This window comes from Copadichromis virginalis, linkage group LG23 (assembly GCF_057382275.1).
Source record: "Copadichromis virginalis isolate Kocher_CV1m ecotype Utaka linkage group LG23, C_Virginalis_male_GT1.1, whole genome shotgun sequence".
NCBI classification, from domain to species: domain Eukaryota; kingdom Metazoa; phylum Chordata; class Actinopteri; order Cichliformes; family Cichlidae; genus Copadichromis; species Copadichromis virginalis.
The window spans coordinates 24,308,343-24,328,438 of NC_140639.1; the positions used below are offsets into that span (position 1 = coordinate 24,308,343).

Here is a 20,096-nt window from a genome sequence, read left to right on the forward strand (position 1 = left end):
ATTGGTAGGTGGCACAGTGCACTTGTGGCAAGTAAGCAAGCTAGAAGACTGGCAAAGTTATGTGTAACATATGTGTTAAACACTTGTGAATTTCACCCAAAATACTTTCTTTTTTTGGAATAAATATGTCATTTTTTTGCATCTCACTCTCCTATCTGTGTGTTCGGTCTGTGTGCGTTCATGTGCGTGTGTGCGCTGCGTGGTGACGTAGGCGCGTGCATGTGTGCCCCGGTCACAGCTCCTTTCAGCATGGCCAGAGGTAAGTCACTGCCACGTTGCTCTCTGTTAATCAAAGTTTGTTCGGATCCCAAGCTTCAGTGTGAATACGACCGTACCGCCGCGTTTTTGTTTATCATTAAGAGACTCATTTGGGATAAGTTTTGTGGAGGACGAGTTCATTAATACACAATTATAATGAGTTATAGCCGAGAACTCGGCTAATATGCTAGCATGCTAAGCTAGTCCGTATCGCTAGCGGCTTGAGAGTTTACTCGCGTCAGTCTCTCCTTTTGTGTAACAGCATGCACCTTTTCTTTCTTCGTCAGGAGAGGGTTACGAGCAGTCGCGTGACACGCACGGATCGAACATGTGTCTCTGTGTTGCAGGTATGGAGATGTTTTTATGTTTTGGAGATGCAGTCTTTCATTTATTGTTCTTATAAGTTGTTTTGATGTTTTTTAGTGACACATTGTTTATTTTGTGCTTTTTGTTTTTTGAGAGTTTAAGTCAATGGTTTGAAATAATTTGTTGTATTTGGTTCGTTACATTAATGTACATTAAGGGGACAGCTCCTTTCAGCATGGCCAGAGGAGAGGGTTACGAGCAGTCGCGTGACACGCACGGATCGAACATGTGTCTCTGTGTTGCAGATGTGCAGTAAAGAGCCAAAGATTCGACACTGTCTCCTGCCTCTTGCTTCAACACCAAAACACAACGCAGAACAGCAGGCGTAACAATTACACGGGTTACATTGGTGCCGTGACCCTTTGGATTCATCAAGCATCGACGTCATCTCGATCACCGTGGGGAGCTCTTCACAATTGCCCTCGTTCCAAGTTGGTTGCTTTTCCTAACTTGTGTGGGACTTTTTGAATGAGCTTGGACATTTAATCTGCTCAATTCTCATCCTGAATAACATTAAGTGTTAGTTAAGAATACTGTGTTTGCTTTTGTACAGTTGCACTATTTGGAATCTTGTTTCTTGTGATTGTGCTTTATTCATCATTATGGAGTCAGCATCTGGTTCAGAGGCAACTGGTGTTCCTGATGGGGAGGTTTCCTCTAATGTTGGTATGGGGCGAGGGTGGTTTCTTGGGGATGGGGTTCAGACACCTAAAGTTGGTGTGTCATTTGCTCCCAAGTTTTGTTCCACTCGTCTCCAGGTTCCCCCCTGTGACATTCAGACCCCGCAGACAGCTGGCAGCGCTGAGTTGAGTACACTCATCTCAGACTTGGCCAATCAGATTGGTCAGTCCATCGTAGCCCAGCTGCAAGGTGATAAGGGGAGCAGTATGCCTATTGAAAGCTCTAAGGCTGAGCAGGGACCCCCTGAGCTAAATTTGTCTGGGGTGAAACTGGTCTTGCAATCAGACGTCAAGGAGCCACCAGTTTTCAGGGGTGATGGCAGTGATAAATTTTCCATTCATGAATGGGTCGAGATGATGGAAATGTACTTTGTAAAACGCAACACACCAACAGACCAGCGATCACGTGACATATTGGCTAGGTTGATGGGGAAGGCTAAGGATGTAGTGAGGGTCACCCTACGTCACAACCCCTCACTTGACCATGTCCAGGTTCCTGAATTGATATTTGACATTCTGAAACAGCACTTTAGCGTATTGACTTACTCCTCTATGCCTATGGCTGACTTCTATAACACCAAACCATTACAACATGAGGGAGTGATGGAATATTGGATAAGGCTAAACAATGCTATTGACGCTGCTGACGAGTGCTTGCGTAGGCAGGGGCGTAATGTTGAGGACCCAGGGCGTGAGGTCTCGATGATGTTCATCAAGTATTGCCCCGACCCCATCCTCTCGAACAGGCTCAGCATCAAAGCAGCTGAGGAGTGGACAACCACCGAGGTTCAAGAACGCATTGATAGCTTCCAGCGTGAACTCAGGGCACGCAGTCAGGGCAGTTCCCACACCTCACAGAGGAGAGAGGTTAGCCACAACTGCTCTGTTGTGCCTCAAGAAGCGATGGCGCCACAGCCTGGTCAGGCCAGTGTCGCCTTGCAGTCTCAGCCTACAGCAGCAGCCTCAAACCTCGCTTGTCAGCTTTCGCCCACAGCAACTTGCTTCACTCCTGTTCTAGCTGATGTTTCGACGACCTATCCTTCTGGGACATCAGTGTCTTCTTGTCCGGTGCCTACGCCTACTCCTCAGTTCCAACAGTCACCAACATACACTGTGACCACTCAACCTAGTCAGCAGTCAGTTGGTTGCGAGCTTGGTTCGACTGACACCCAAGCTTTTGATGTGACTGGCATGCGCGCTCTGATCAGCCTCTTGGATCGCGTGATTGCATGTCAGAATGTGCAGACTGCAGCCCCTGCATCTACACCTTCGCAGCGTCTTACCCGCGGGCCCTTTCTTAAGAAGAATTGTCAGGTCTGTGGCAACACTGGTCATTCCACTCACATGCACTGCAGGAGAGAGAATCTCTGTCTTGCATGTTTTGCTCCTGGTCATTGGAAAAAGGACTGTCACAGTCGTCGTGAGGGACGGGAGGCCGGGGCTGTCGCGAGGCAGGGTTGGCCTTCGGAAAACTGAATCACCCACATTTGGAGAGGGGCAGTGTGGGGGAAGAACCTAATACCCTCAATCATGATGAATCGGATCTCGAAATTCTTTATGTCAACACCTGTTCAACAATGCCAGAGGGGTACCGTGTTGTGGTTCAGGGACCAGCAGTAGTGCCTACATTTAGTGAATTGTTCTACACCCAAGTTGCAGTGAATGACAAGGTTAACTTGAGGGGCATGATGGATTCCGGGTCTATGGCTTGCACTATGAGTGAAGAGGCCGAGAAGTCACTTAGAGAGGCTGGGGCTCTTGTGAGTGGACCGCAGTCGGCCGAACGGATTGTGCTGGTTGGCTGTGGTGGGAAGCAGACCCACCCAAAGTGCGTTTATGACTTGACACTTACTGTCCACGGTGTGAAATGCATTGTACCAGTTTTGGTAGTGTCGGGCCAGCGTGATGAGCTCATCATTGGCTCCAACGTTCTCAAGTACCTGATGCGAGTTATGAAACATTCTGATGACTATTGGAAGCTTGTGTCTGTGGGAAGCAAGCACTCGCTTCTTGACTATGAGCACTTCTTGGACATGATGTCGTGCACCACCAGATGGAGGGGTGAGGAGGTTCCCGACAAAATTGGCACTGTGAAACTGCCTCGTGCTGTGACACTACTCCCACGGTGTGAGCATCTGGTATGGGGCAGGCTACCCAGCAATGTGCCAGTCTCTCCAGGCAGCACGATCATCGTGGAACCGTGCACCTCTGGGTCTGGGCCGAGAGACGTTCTTGTTGGCCGGGTGATCACATCCATGTGGGGTGATCGGTGGGTGCCATTGAAGATGACCAATCTCTCCTCAAAACCACTGACCTTGAAACGCAACTCGAGGGTTGCTGTTGTTTCATCTTGCCTTGCGGTGGAGGACCTTGATTTCCAGCAGGACTCCTGCAAGATGGCGAGTATGGCCCAGGTACCAGCCAGTGGGCCAGCTGCTACTGAGGCCGACTTGAATGACAGGTTGTGCTCCCTAGGTTTGGGTGATCTTGACATTGACTCATGCCATGCCAGCTTACAATCAAAGAGAGAGCTCGTTGAGCTAATTGAGCAGTATGAGGACATCTTCTCTAGACACCCGCTTGACTGTGGCGAAGCTAGACGCTTTGTACATCGGATCCACCTGACTGATGAACGCCCATTCCGTATGCCTTACAGAAGAGTACCCCCTGCTCATTACCAACAACTAAGGCAGGTACTCACTGACATGGAGGAGAAAGGGATTATTCGCAAATCCATCAGCGAGTATGCATCCCCCCTCGTCATGGTCTGGAAAAAGGATGGCGGATTGCGGATTTGTACGGACTTCAGGTGGTTGAATGCGCGGACTCTTAAGGATGCGCATCCACTCCCTCACCAAGCGGATTGCCTTGCCGCGCTTGGGGGCAATGCCTTCTTCAGCACGATGGACTTAACCTCTGGGTTTTACAACATTCCAATGTGTGAGGAGGATAAGAAGTACACCGCTTTCACAACGCCTGTTGGCCTCTACGAATACAACCGGATGCCACAAGGGCTCTGCAATAGCCCAGCTTCATTTATGCGCATGATGCTGAACATCTTTGGTGACCTCAACTTCACCAGTCTGCTCTGCTACTTGGATGACCTCCTGGTCTTTGCTCCCACTGAAGAGGAAGCCCTGTGCCGGCTCCGAGCTGTTTTTCAAAGGTTGAGAGACAACAATCTCAAGTTGAGTCCAAAGAAGTGTCATCTGCTGCGGAAGTCAGTCAGGTTTCTTGGTCATGTCATCGACCAGACCGGAGTGGCTGTGGACCCAGCTAAGGTGGAAGTGATTTCCAAGATGCCAAAGGAGGCTCTAATGGAGAAGGATGGTTGCACTCCTTCTGTGAAAAGGATTAAGTCCTTTTTAGGAATGGTCTTTTTCTATCAGTGCTTCATTCCTGGTTGCTCAGCCATTGCCAAGCCTCTGTTTGCTCTGACGGCTGGTCAGAAGAGGAAGGGACGGACTAGTCACGCTGGGAGGGGTGCTGGCATGTTCAGGAAGTTGACTGCTGCAGATTGGAGCCCTGCATGTGACAAGGCCTTTCATAAACTGAAGGACGACCTCCTTAACTGTGCCGTGTTGGCTCACCCTGACTTTTCACGACCGTTTATTTTGTCTGTGGATGCTTCTCTGGATGGACTGGGAGCGGTTTTATCACAATTGCCTATCGACGGGGATAAGGCACGCCCTATTGCTTTTGCGAGCAAAGCACTAAGCAGGTCACAGCAGCGATACCCAGCCCATCGCCTTGAGTTCATGGCCCTGAAGTGGAGCATCTCTGAAAAGTTCAGCCACTGGTTGAAGGGGCACCAGTTCACAGTGTGGACTGACAACAACCCGCTCGTTCATGTATTGACCAAACCCAAGCTGGACGCTTATGAACAAAGGTGGGTGGCCAAGCTGTCATCCTACAACTTTGATTTGAGGTACATCCCAGGTCGAAAGAATGTTGTAGCAGATGCACTCAGTCGTGACCCCTTCACCTATTCTATTGGTGGGCGCTTGCTTCAGGAGCCCTACGAGCACTTGGTGCGGAATGCAGAAGGTGCGGCGGCTCATGAGGTGCAGGACGCTTTCAGGTTTGGTGTCCAAAATATTCAGGTTGCCCAACAACCTGTTCCAGCTCTGACCTCAGAAGATTCCTACAGTTCGTCGGAAGTCACGGCTACCTTGGTTCACCATGATTACTGGGAAACCGCTGCGGAGAATAGAGCTGCCTCCCTTCTCTACCTTGTTCAGCAGTTGCAACCAGTTGGCAATGATGTACTGCCATCACTTACCTTACATGAGCTGGAGGACCACCAACTTCAAGATCCCGTCATCTCCGCTGTCCTGCCACTCGTAGCCCGCAGGAGGCACCCTTCCAGGCGTGAGAGACATGGTATGGATTCCAGGGCACTGGCCCTATTGAAGCACTGGGAGAGGCTCAAGGTTCGGGATGGCATTCTCTACAGGGAGACGAGAGACCCTGTGAGCAAAACAAAGAGACTCCAGTTGGTGTTGCCAGTGAATTTACGGGTGCAGGCCTTGAAAGGTGTCCACGATTTGGCAGGGCACCAGGGTCAAGTTCGCACCCTCCACCTAGCAAGGCAACGTTTTTTCTGGCCCAATATGGAGAGGGATGTGAAGGAGCATGTTCGGTGCTGTGGAAGGTGCATACTTGCCAAGACTCCAGAGCCTGCAGCACGAGCCCCATTAGAGAGCATTAAGACCTCTGCTCCCATGGAGCTCATCTGCATTGACTTTTGGTCAGCAGAGGACAAAAAGAAGCGCTCTGTTGATGTGCTTGTGGCAACTGACCACTTCACGAAAATGGCCTTTGCTTTCCCGTGCAAGAATCAGACTGCCAAGCAGGTTGCCAGAAAGTTATGGGACTGTGTTTTTTGTGTATATGGTTTCCCTGAGCGTATTCACTCAGACCAAGGTCCCAGCTTTGAGAGTGAATTATTTTCTGAGCTTCTGCAGATTTCGGGCGTTGCCAAGTCTCACACTACGGCTTATCACCCTATGGGCAATGGGGGCACGGAGCGGTTCAACCGCACACTTGGCAACATGCTGCGAGCTCTCCCTCTCAGAGCCAAACAGGAATGGCCGCAGCAGATTCAGACATTGACCTTTGCTTATAATGCAACTGTTCACGAGACTACTGGATATGCCCCATTCTACTTGATGTTCGGCCGTGTCCCACGACTACCGGTCGACGTTATGTTCAAGTCTGTTTTGCATGATCCCATTGTGGTGGACTTTAACGGCTACTCCAAGCTTCTTCTGTCATACTTGTCTGAGGCTGCCAAGATCGCCCGGGAGCACACCAGCAATGAGCAGGAGCATCAGGCTCGTCAATACAATAAGAAAATCAAAGGTGTGTCTCTGAACGTTGGGGATCGCGTCCTGCTTGCCAATAAAGGCGAGCGGGGCAAGAAGAAACTTGCAGACAAGTGGGAGCCTCAGGTTTACACTGTTGTGGAGAGGCATCCCAGGACCCACATTTACAGGATCAGTGACTCTTCAGGCCAGAGTCAGGTTGTACACAGAAACCTTCTGTTGGACGTGAGTTTCCTTCCTGTCCAGGATTCGTTGGGAAGTCAGTCCTTAGACGTTTTCTCCAGTGAGGGGGATCTCAGTGCTGATGGGGATCTGGAGGACCCTGGCAGTCTAGGGACAGAGTCTACCGCAGCAAGGACTTCTTTGTGGGTCCTTTCGGATTTGAGCCATGGAGTGGATGTGGATTCCGCGGCAGGAGAGCATGCCTCACAGTCCACGGATCGTCAGCATGGTTCATGTGATGGTGCGGATGTGGACAATGCCCCACCTGATTCTCAGACTTGCACAACGGACATTCCAGCAAGCCCTGCTGGTCAGGCCCAGCACTTTGCTCTTCCTACTCCGGTTGACTGTTCCGCTACCTCTGATTCGACACAGTCTGGCACAGATTCTGTTCCAGGTGCCTGTCATGGGGACGCTGTTGTTCCGCAGACTGTTCCTGTTTCTGGTTCAGACATCAATCAGACCTCTGGTCAGCCGTATACTGAGCAGCCATCCAACTTGCCAAGACATGACTCTGACCATGCCAATGTTCGAAGCAGAGTGGTTACCAGAGCAGGTCGGGTGGTAAAGTCAGTCAACAGGCTGATAGAAAACATGGTCCAGAAGCCTATTACATGGGGCCTGTTACCGCCACGGGAGGCTCGGCCTCTGACATAGACTGTTTTTTTTGGGTCATCCCATTGCGTATTATGAATGTGTTGTACTTGCTTGAGGCATCATGACACCCACCCTGGGCGTTTTTATGGGACCACGTTTGACGAGGTGTAGGCTGCACCTTTGTGTTCTGAAAGGGTTGGAGGCCTGATCAACCTATCCAACTTCTTTTAATCCATTTATGGATAGTTTTTAACTGAACTATGGGATAAGATCCTTGGGTTACCTGTTCCGGAGGTGATGGTAGTTCAGCGTCGTTGTGCCTCTTGGTACTGCAGTACCATTCAGATGTGTAGTGATTTTGGTGAAATTCAGGGGGGGTGAATGTAACATATGTGTTAAACACTTGTGAATTTCACCGAAAATACTTTCTTTTTTTGGAATAAATATGTCATTTTTTTGCATCTCACTCTCCTATCTGTGTGTTCGGTCTGTGTGCGTTCATGTGCGTGTGTGCGCTGCGTGGTGACGTAGGCGCGTGCATGTGTGCCCCGGTCACAGCTCCTTTCAGCATGGCCAGAGGTAAGTCACTGCCACGTTGCTCTCTGTTAATCAAAGTTTGTTCGGATCCCAAGCTTCAGTGTGAATACGACCGTACCGCCGCGTTTTTGTTTATCATTAAGAGACTCATTTGGGATAAGTTTTGTGGAGGACGAGTTCATTAATACACAATTATAATGAGTTATAGCCGAGAACTCGGCTAATATGCTAGCATGCTAAGCTAGTCCGTATCGCTAGCGGCTTGAGAGTTTACTCGCGTCAGTCTCTCCTTTTGTGTAACAGCATGCACCTTTTCTTTCTTCGTCAGGAGAGGGTTACGAGCAGTCGCGTGACACGCACGGATCGAACATGTGTCTCTGTGTTGCAGGTATGGAGATGTTTTTATGTTTTGGAGATGCAGTCTTTCATTTATTGTTCTTATAAGTTGTTTTGATGTTTTTTAGTGACACATTGTTTATTTTGTGCTTTTTGTTTTTTGAGAGTTTAAGTCAATGGTTTGAAATAATTTGTTGTATTTGGTTCGTTACATTAATGTACATTAAGGGGACAGCTCCTTTCAGCATGGCCAGAGGAGAGGGTTACGAGCAGTCGCGTGACACGCACGGATCGAACATGTGTCTCTGTGTTGCAGATGTGCAGTAAAGAGCCAAAGATTCGACACTGTCTCCTGCCTCTTGCTTCAACACCAAAACACAACGCAGAACAGCAGGCGTAACAATTACACGGGTTACATATGGAAGAAACACATTAACAAGAGAATTCTGAGTAAAACCAAAGTTACTTTCCCTAGTAACTAGTTACCTTGAAAGTAACGAGTAACTTGAAGTAACTGAGTTACTTTTGAGAGAAGTAACTAGTAATGTAACTAAGTTACTATTTTAAAGTAACTTACCCAACACTGGATATAAGATCCCTTGAAAAATTATATAATGAAACTTGTATGTTTTGGATACTTACTAAAACAATGTATGAAAGTAATGAGAAAGTGGCCACTTTAATGAGTAATCACATATAAGTTTTTACTATTTCTTTTCCATATGGGAATCACCAACGTTTTTTTTCCCTTTAGGGATTACTACCAATCTGCATGTCTTCCTTCACTACATCCATGAACCCAGAGGTGGGAAGTAACAAAGTACAAATAGTTTGTTACTATACTTCAGTAGAATATTCAGGTATCTGTACTATCTAGTAGTTTTTTTTCCCGGACAACTTTCTACTTCCTACATTTTCGTTACTTTTGCTTTAATGCATATTGAACCAATTAACAGTCTAAACAGTCTAACCCCTGACTATGACTATCGAGTCAGGGATTAGTGTGGCTCTGTGTTTTTATTCATTTATTAATTTTTTTTGCCACAACACTGGAAGGACTGCTGGTGTCTGTAAGTTGTGTTCGCGGTACTTTAGCATCAAGCTAGCCCCACTGAAGAGGAGCAAGCATAAAAGGAGGAATATGTTCTGGCAGGTAATTTCAAATGCAACATTTCAATCAGCTCAACAAACATCAGCAAACACACAAACTGCTTGTGTGAAGTTTGTCTTACAGTGTGTTACTAGCTTAAGGTCCGGCTGCTGTTTTTCACAGGGAGAGAAAAGAAAGAGCTAACGTCACTTAGAGATGAAGAACGATAAAGACAGGAGAGGAAGAGGAGAGGTTAGACTTAAAGGTAAGGACTGCTCATTTAAAGCTTACATGCAAGTCCTCATTTTTAAAATCAGATATCGGGTCTGTACATGTGACATTATGTTTTTTCATTTCATGAAACATGCTGCAAAAGAAACTGAGGTAGACTAACTGTGTTATTTAAAGGTTGCATGAAAATCCTCTGCAGGTTAATGCAGGATAAACAGGTTAGATTGTTGTACTGTGATGGGTATGAAGTAAAGAACAGTGTGTGACTGGTGCAAGGTGGCTGTGGTTTCATGAGTTCAAGTGTAGCAGAAATTCATATCAATTTTAGCTGATGATGGTGAGATCTATTCCACCTTCATACTAACTGTATAGTGTCTGATATATAGACAGCGTAAACAGTGTACTTTCAGTGTAGGGCAGCGATCCCCAACCTTTTTTGTGGCACAGACTGGTTTATGTATGACAATATTTTCATGGACCGACCTTTAAGGTGTCGCGGAAAAATACAACAAAATAAAACCAGTTCCGGTAGCAAAAAAAAGAAGATTTATCCATAACACATTGGGAAAGACTAGGGATGGGTACCAGTATCCGGTGCCATGATGGCACTGGTTCTGACATAAACGGTAGTAACCAGACCAAAAAGCAGCGCACATTTCGGTGCTTTATTTCGGTGCTTTTTTTCGGTTTCCGAGGATAGTAGGCGGGTCCAGGTACGTACGTTCTTTTAGAGCAGAGCTACAGATTAAAAATGCCCAAGGCGAAGCGCTCAAAAGTCTGGCTGTACTTCACAGCAAAATATGCAAACTCAGCAGCCTGCAACAAGTGCTTTAAGGTGATACTGTGATACTGTCAAAGGAGGTAACACCTCAAATCCGATGAAACACCTGGCAACGCATACCGTTTTTTTTTAAAGCCGAAAAATGCGCCGTATTTGATAGCTTGCTGCGAGACCTCACACGAGCACATCTACTGCGGGTGGGTTGCCTGTTTTCGGACCCGGAGTTAGCAACATCCCCCAAAAACCCGAAGAGTACAGTCCTGGCCCCTAGCCCTGCCAGTGTAGCAGAAATGATGGCAGATGATGATGCAGCAGCAGCCTTTCTTCTCTGGTGAGTAGCTTAATGTTGTTCGTGTATACTTTACGTTGAGTAGGCTAACCACGTTATTAAATTAATGCATGTAAGGTGAACTAGCAAACACCGTCGTAGTTACGGCATCTACGGCGTAGATGCGGCTGTCTTCTTGTTTGATGGCAGATACTCCCTTCACCCTGGCCAAAAAGACTAAAATGACCAAAGAAAAAGTGGAAAACAGTTAAACATGAGAGGTTTTTGGACCAATTTTGTGTTCTTCATTCTTTAAGCACCAGTTTGAGCACCGTTTAAGCACCGGCACCGTTTCAAAAGTACCGGTTTGGCACTGGTATCGGATAAAACCTAAATGATACCCATCCCTAGGAAAGACCCGGGGAAACCGAATTCACGAGAAAAATGATTAAAAGAAATAACGATAAAAACCGATAAAAATCCTGAAAACCGTAAATTTCACACCTGAGCCTCAGCTCTCGCAGCCCAGTATCAAACGACTCCCGGGCGGGCCAGGGGACTGCTGGTGTAGGGGATGGAAATCAGCTATGACCACTCACAAAACATCTGGTTCAATTAAGTTGTGTACATCCACAAAGAGCAGCAGGTCAGCTCACAGCCTGTACACTGTGAAAATGTACTTGAGCTTTCAATAGAAATGATCGATTTGGCACTTGGAGTACAATGACTTGTGCCCTTCCTCCCCTGTAGCTGGGTCACAAACTGGAGAATTTTCTTTTTGGTTCATTACTTACCAGACTGTAGATTTTTGGCATTTTCCTTGCTGATGGAATTAACAACACAATACCGTTCAACTGAGAGCTTAGCCAGGTGTTGCAGGCTCATCTTTGCAGATGATCTTTTGACTTCATTAGGTGGCGACCTCCAGCTTTCACTGGACCAGTTCTCAGTTGGACAAGGGTGTTGTGCCCACTCTGAGTCTGGGATGAGTTCCTGCCTCAAGTGGCGCAGTTTAAATGTGTTGGGGTGTTGTTAGTGTGTGGGTACAGTGGAACGGGTGACTGTTGGACAAACTTGGGCCATGTGGTAAACAGAGAAGTCCCTACCTCAAGTATCGTTACGAGCGCTGGATAGTGATTGAAAGAATGAGATCACAGATAGAAATGGTGTAAATGAACTTCCTTTAAAATTTAGAGAAACATTGAGGGCTTAGAAAACAGCAGCTGCTCCTCCATAATGAAAGGAGCCAGTTAAGACGGTTCAGACATCTGACTGGGATGACCTCTGAGGTGAGGTGTTGGAGTTATGACCCAGACTCAGGACACGCTGGAGAGATTGCATCTCTCAGGTGGCTTGGAAAAACCTTGATGTTTCCCCAGGTGAGCGTAAGAAGGTGGCTGGGGAGGGTGAGGTCTGTTTAAGCTGCTTCCCCCATGAGCTGAACCCAGATAAGCACCTGAATATGAATAGATGGATGGATTGCTCTATTTCTTCAGACTTGAAACTAGTGGCATTTCCCATTTACTAAGGCAATACATTAAGTAGGAAGTGGAGACATTTTCACATAGACTTTTATACCACGTGATTTTTTTTTGGAGTCGCCCTCTGTTAATCAATAGAAAGACTGCAATGCAAATCAATGTGCACAAACCATGAATGCCTTAATTGCTGGGACTGTACCTTTCTGTATAAAGTTGGCAAATGTTGATTCTCGTTTAGAATAAGCCATTGTGAGGGTGGTAGAGGTCACTTCTTTACTTAGAAATTATAGTTTTGTTAATGATTAAATATAATTATTAATATTTTTGCAGCCTTGCAGCTTTCTTGATGAAACCACATCCCCTAGAATTCATATATATAGTACAGTACACACTGCAGTACTGTAGTCTACAGTACTGGAGTGTGCATGGGGTGGAATTAAGTGTCAGTCGGTGTTTTCTGTGTCCTTGCTACAGCTCAGCATGATGGGAAAAACACTCCCTGTGACCGCTAACTGCACTAAAAAAAAGGCTTTGCTGACGTTATTTGTTCCTCGCCGTGACTCCCACTGAATGTAGCACCGGCAGTGCAAACAGCCCCGCTTGTTATCCAATTGTGCTTCTGCCAGGTATGGCAGGCAGGGTAGTGTTTGCAGAGTTGACTTGAAGTCCCGAAAAGCAGTCTCCGTGTGACAGCCTGTCAGTCATTACCTATGGCGGCTTGCCTGGCATGACTCTCTCGCACACTGCCAGCACCGACGCTTCAAACTGTTGTGCGGCGCTTGTTTGTCCTTGCGGGGATGTCTGTCATTTCGCTCGCAACCTGCTCCTTTCGAACTTTTATTTTCAGCTTGTCCTTGTGTTTATTAGCCCCCGTTGCACTGTAAATCTCTGTCTGTGTCTCTCGCACAGTGTTCAGCCCGACTTCAACCGAACACCTTCTCAGACTAGCGACTCTGCAGCACATCGTGAGCGTTTCCTGTCTGTTACAATCAATCTTCACTGGCCAATTAGAAACCAATGATACCATTATCACTTCAAAAGAAGACAAAAAGAGGAGGGAAAGGGAAGGGACGGGATGGAGGGATGCAGAGAGGGAGGAAGAGGGGAGAGATCCAGCCTCTAATTAGTGGCCCTAACTGGAAGAGAGAACAGGGGGCCACATGGTTAGGGCATCTGTGGCCGAGCATACACACACACACACACACACACACACACACACACGGTCCCGCTGGCGTCTGGGGGTCCGGCGGTGTCAGCCCTACTCTGGGCCAGTGGCCAGCGCCTCTGTCCCTGTCATGTGGGCCCGTTAATGAGGAAGTCACATATGGACTAGGGACCCTCGTTAGGCAGGCGAACAGGGAAGCAGACACACACACACACATACATGCCATAATGTGGTAGCAAACACACACACATATAAACAGGTGCAGGTGAGGGCACACGCACAGATTGATGGACACCAGGCATTGCAAGCAAGCCGGGGGCAGAGAAAGAACATCCTGTCATGGACGACATGAGGGCAGCACCAGACGGGGCCACACACACACACACACACACACACACACACACACACGTCTCTAAGTCCATCAGTGGTGCTCACTCAAACACACACGGTACTGCAGGCCTCAGAGCAACACAAGCTCCCCCTTGTTAATGAACTGAACTGACTAGAGAGCCGTGCTGAGAGCAGACCAGCTACTGTACTTTAGGGAGGGCAGTTGGATCAAGTAGCTGGATGCTGTGGAGCCTCGTTCAAACCCACCAAGCAAGTTAAAATTGTTCCAGGTGACTGTGAATGATGGTTAAAGTCGTAACCCTTGACATTTTTCACAGAAATAAATGTTTTTTTCTGTGCTCCCTGCGACTCGACCTGGACGCCTTGTTGTTTGAAGCCTCTGCATTTGCTTCAAAAACACATTCAAATGGATTTTAAACCCTGACTGTCATTTCCTTCGCTGCAAGGCTCTTTGTTTTATTTCGTATTTCATGTAGTGAAATACCCAGGGCATTTTTGTTAGAGGATTAAACGGTTTAAAGTCTATTTTACCTGGAGTTTGTGTGCTTCCTGTGGCAAGATCACCATTGCCACACACTCTTAATAAGGCCCTCTTAAAACAGGCACTTTTTTTTAATGTTGAAGGCACAGAAAGTAAAGATGCCATCAAAATGAATTAATTATGTTGGATTTTATTGTTTTGAAAAGATGATCCCAGTTTTTATCTCGAGTTGGATCTTACTCATATTTAGACGTCTAGCTTCGTTTGTTGACATTTTGCTTCTGTGTGCCATTTTTGCCTTTTAGGACTTTTGAAGATGCTTTACAATAAAACCATCTGCGCAGAAAAGTGCTCAGTCTTATTTTAACTGACTTACATTGTTGGGAGTTGGGTCACTAAAGAAAAAGAATGAATTTGGGTGATGACCTCAGAATTCAGTAGGAAAAATAAAAGAATTCTCCAATAACAGAATTCTGAGAGAAAAAAATCTGAACTCAGTGTTTGAGGAAAAAGAAATCAGGATTATGAGGAAAAAAAACGTCTGAAGTCGGACATAAGATGTAAGGTAAGAAGCCTAAAAAAAATAAATCTAGGATTAAGGTTAGAATTTTTGAGGAAAGAAAATCTGAATTCTGAAGTGAAAATTAGAATTCTCAGAAAAAACAACAAACAAAATTCAAGGATTAAGATCAGAAATCTGATATTAAAATCAGAATTCCGAGATTATAATCAGTGGAAAAAAAAATCAGAATTCAGATAAAAATGTCAGAATTCTGAGAAGATCCCCCTAAAACATATAATTTTCCAGCAACTCTAATCCTTTTGCATAGAATATTATATTATTGTATATAGCACCTATATATATAGCACTTTACATTGTAAGGTAAAGACCTTATGGTATTATAGCAAGAAACCCAATTAATTCCCTTTAGCAAGAACTTGGTGACAGTAGGGAAATAACTCAGGAAGGGCAGCACATCTGCCTGAACCAGCTGGGGAGAGACAAAAATTGCTGTTCACTGCTTGGATCTACTGCAGAAATATCAAACAAGCAGCATCTTTTCAATAAAAATGATAGCCGAAGTTACAAAAATAAGACCCGCACTGTGACACAATATCCTTTATATATACTTTAATGTCTGAAACAAACACAAGTGCAAAGATAAAAATCAAAAGCTTTTAAATGTTGCATTTAATAGATCCAGTTGCAGCTGTAGTGATAATAGTTTGGAGGGAAAAAAAGTCCTGATTTCAAGCTAAAGATAAATTCTAAAACACAACACGGGGCATCGCCTGTTCTTTCTCTCTCATTAGGATTTGCACTCCAGACCTCTCACTCCTGAAACTTAAAAAAATACCTCGGCTCATCTCCTAAATTTGAGGAGAAAGCATACTATACATGCAAACGTCTTTTGTTTACTATGCTAGACACTTTTCTGTAAAGGCTCTCCACAAGATTGAGCTCTATAGAAGATTTTGTCCAGTCATCCAGAAGAAAATCTGTAAGGTCAGAGAGGGACAATGGACTCTGTTTTAGTTCCTCCAAAAGGTCTTTGATGGGATTGAGATGAGTGATCTGTGCGGGCCAGTAAAGCTCTTCCACACCAGACTCATCCAAACATGGACCTTGCAGACAAGGGAATGTAACAGGGAATGTCAGAGATTGTTAAACTGCAGTTTTGCTAACATTAGCCATCAAAAGTGATCGGTTATAAACCGTCAGAGGGGTCGTTTCAGTAAACCTGTCTTTTGCTTGGCTGAAACTCTTCTGTCCATGTGGGTTGACTGGCAGGTACGTTTGGGTAAAAACGCTACAATCGGACTCCAGCTACCTGTTTTTCCTGCGCAGGTGCTTCTCTTGGACTGACCGGTGAGACAAAAAAAAGGGGGGCAGGACACAACGGGGGCGATGGCTCAGCTGCTGCCCAGACCTTCAGTTCTGCCTTAGCTGTGTGTGTGTGTGTTTGTGTGTGTGTGGACGGCAAGAGGAGGGGTGGCGGAGGCATCATGGGGGCAACGCTCTTTCACATGGGCCTCTCACCAGCTGTCACCCCCAGCACACCGCTGAATGGGGCCTGTCACTCCGCCGGCCCCGTCGGGATTTAACTGGTCAAGATAGAGCAGGGAGAGAGAGCAGAAAGGACGATGCGGGGTGGGGATGGGAGAAGAGAGCAGGAGAGAAAATGAAATACAAAAGCGGCTCAGAGAAAGCTGGAGAGCAGGGATTAGGGCGCACATGTGTAGAAGACACTAATGCATCTTACACTAACTTCAACCTCAGCACCCCCCCCTCCTCCTCCTCCTACCCTCCCCTTCCCCCTCAAAGCCCAGGATTAGAGATCCCGGGTGGGCAAAGGAGAAGCATATAGGCCCAGGTCTCCACATCTCCTACTCGGGGCTTATTATCCACGTAGCCCCCTTTAGCTTATTACAGGCCTCATCCTGCTATTTATCATCCCTTTGTGTCATATTATTTTTCCTGCTTTTGGAATACATTATATTTTCCTTAAGTTAAGATGCGGATCAGACGGGCTTAGAAGACTTGAAGTTGGAGGGGGCTGGGGTTTGGGTTAAGGGTGTCGTGTTTGCCACATCTGCTCGCCGCCCGTTTGCCACGACGAAGGCTGAGAAGGAAAACACAGGGGTCGCTCGAAAATCTGAACCTGCCGGGTTAAACCTCTCCCCACGGTTTACTCCGTCCCTCCCTCCTCAGCTCATCCCTCTCCTCTCCGTCGCTCTTCCCCTTCGCTACTTTCCGTGCCTCTGTCTCTCGCCTGGCTGCTTTTTTGTTTGTCGAGGATGATAGCGTGAGAGCGGCAGGTTTCGGCTCAGGCAAAGTCCTCTTTTCTGAAGACCTGAGGGAGGTGAGGCAGGAGGGGAGGGGAGCGGAGGTGGGTGCTGTTCACCGCTGATACTGCTGCTGTCACAATCCTTCCTCTCTCACACTCACGCACACATTGGCCCATTCAAATTCAAATGAGGTTTACTGGCATAACCATAAGTGATTACAGTACTGGCAAAGAAAGGAGGTTGTGCAAGGGTTAAAATGGGACTGTGACATCAGATGGTTTCAACACATTTGGAATAAAAGCGTGCAGGCTGAAGGACTCAGTAGGTTCAATCAGATTAGAGACAATAAAAGCAATTATGAAGAAACTTTGCGCACTTCCGGGTTTCAAACTAAAGAATTTAACAGATTTTTGTTTTGTTTTGAAAAAATAAAAACCTGTTGTATTCTTTGAGTTTTATTTTGTTAAGTTTTTTCAGTGCAGCAGCAAACATTTGTCATTGGACGTGTTGGTTTCTCTAGGTTGTAGGTTGTAGGCACAGCAACCTCACAAAGCTGGCTGTGACATTTGTCTCTATTTTTATTCACGTCTAGTTCAGTTTGGGGGTTATATGCTAATAATCAGCCCCTTATGCATTTTGTAATTGATTGCTGTTAAAATAAAGAAAACTTTGCACAGTAATGTACCATTTTCTTTTGAAGGAATCTACTGTACTTTGTCTGTTAAGGCAGGCTTGAGTTTCAGAAGTATTAGAAATAACCAAGTTACTGAGACTTCACTTTTGAGCACAAACACTCATGGGAATGTAGCTATTTAAGTTCAAAACACCAGCTCAGTAGTGCTGTGATGGTTATTTTAATTATTTAATAATTATTAATTATGCTGCATTTAGACTCGGACTGTTGAGGACACATGATGTGTTTTCTGGTGTTTGTGTGGCTGAGAATGGTGTTAAGATTTAGCTTGCAATGAACCGCGATGACAGAGACTGCTGAAATATTTTGTCACGTCTGGCCATTTTGGGGTGTTGAAATGTTAAAAGCAACACAATTCCTGCATCAGAAGCTAACATCTTATCATGAAAGACAAGAAAATGAATTTAGGAAACAGATCCAAGGGCATCAAAACTACTTTAGCATGAAGAATGCTGGTTTTATAGATGTTATTTACAGCAATTAGCTGATTTATGTAAAATAGGACCACTAAAATTACAGTATTTTACTGTAAAAATGTAAATTATCTGTCACACTGTAACATTTTACAGTACTAAACTGTTTTATGTACAATAGGGTCACTAAAAGTACACTTATTTACTGTAAAAACGTAAAGATTGGTGCAACATTGTAGCATTTTACAGTAATAAACTACTTTATGTACCACTGACCCACTAAAATTACAGTATTTTACTGTAAAAATGTAAATTATGTGTCGCACTGTGATAACCTGCTGTCAGTATAACAGGACCGCTAAAATGACAGCATCATAGTGTAAAAATTAAAATGATATGCGGCACTGTAACATTTTACAGTACTGTTTTGGATTTAAGCAGGTTCACTGTAAAATAACAGTTTCATGCTTATAAACTGAGCTGCTGCTGTCGTTGAACAGGGACAGTTTGTACAGTGTGCCTCATTGTTATACACTGTATGGTCTTTAAACCTTTTCCCCCCACATAGTCTTGTGTCATCCTTTTGGCACTAATCCCCTGGAAATGTTCACATCACCTACAGTAACTTTAAGAGGTGAGGAAATAAAAAGAGGAGTACAGTATTTTAAACCCTTACTGCTAGTCAGAAATATTTTACATGGCATGTGCATGTGTTTTTTTTTCTCCACCGGGTTAGAGAAAATTCAACCATGCACATCATGGATAGCCAAAAATCACAGCATCTTGCCCATAGGGGTCACTAGCACTTCACCAAATGACTGAGGATTTGCAATGGAAAAGAGTTGCCGGTGGATTGTCAGGGAGCGAGCGCACATGTGTGCTTGTTGCCTTTCCACGCACACACATACATACACCCAATACCTTCCCATATGCTGAGCTCCTAGCTCGTCCACCGGCAGCTCTCACCCCCCTACGTGTATGTAGCATTTTCCCAGCATGCCTCTTTCTTGCAGCAGTGTGCCCCATTATCTGCATTTCTTCACATGGTGTGGAAGGGAAGCGAGGCCTCGGCAAGTTGGCCGTGGCTCAAGCCGGCGCTGATTAGCGGGGGCTACATGGATGTGACACGTCCTCTCTGCCAGAGCGTGATCCCCCCCCCCCAATTCATGCTGCCACACACACACACACACACACACACACACACACACACACACGCACACACACACACCAGTCTGCTGCCTGGAAGAGTAGACAGGCCTCAAGCAAAATCCAACACCCCACCCCACCGCACAGACACACACACACACCACTAATGCAAATGAGCTCTCTGGTCAGCCATGCTGAAAAGGCAAGAGAAGGCAGGAGCGTATGGCCAAACAGCGGGGCTACCACCCAAACCCACCACCACCACCTCCTCTTCACCCCTCTCCATCACTCACCCCATGAGCACACACATGCACAAACCCACAGGAGAAGCACAAACCAAATACACTATAGCTTCCTTGCCAACACCCTCACAGTGCTCTGTCCTCTCCTTTTGCTCGCACTCCCACCTCTCGTCCTCTAGACACACACACACACACACACACACCTATACACACACACCTAAATCTGCCCCTGTGCTGCCTCATGTGTTTATCATGCGCAGTGTTGCCCTGAGATTCTGTCTAAGAGGGCAAAAACGCACCTCAGCAGGACGGATTTTTGAGATGAGGAGAAAGTTAAGTTTTAATGAGTGCCCCGAGAAATCAATGATTCGTGGGTATGCGGTTGAACACTGATGCTGGAACTCGTCGGGAAAATAATAAAGCAGAAAAAGAGAAAGGAAAACAAATTGTGCAGTTTTTACATTTTTCCACACTGAAAACAGGGACACCATCACCACTGTGATCGGTGGAGTTCAACACATTCAGATTAGACTTCTTTCACTTTATTTATACGTGAACATACATATAAAAAGTGTGTATTCAATTGCATGAATGAATTTGGGTTCATGACACAATTAAAAACAGTTTCTTCTCAACATCT

At 45.9% G+C, this 20,096-nt stretch overlaps 1 long non-coding RNA gene across 1 annotated transcript; it reads left to right on the forward strand.

Moving 5' to 3' along the window:
- The first annotated feature begins 361 nt into the window (after nucleotides 1-361).
- LOC146680943 (uncharacterized) lies at nucleotides 362-8,666 on the forward strand. The gene is made up of 2 exons (XR_014918081.1): nucleotides 362-1,055; nucleotides 8,580-8,666. It is a non-coding gene; the product is annotated as an uncharacterized LOC146680943 (long non-coding RNA).
- Nucleotides 8,667-20,096: the final 11,430 nt, after the last annotated feature.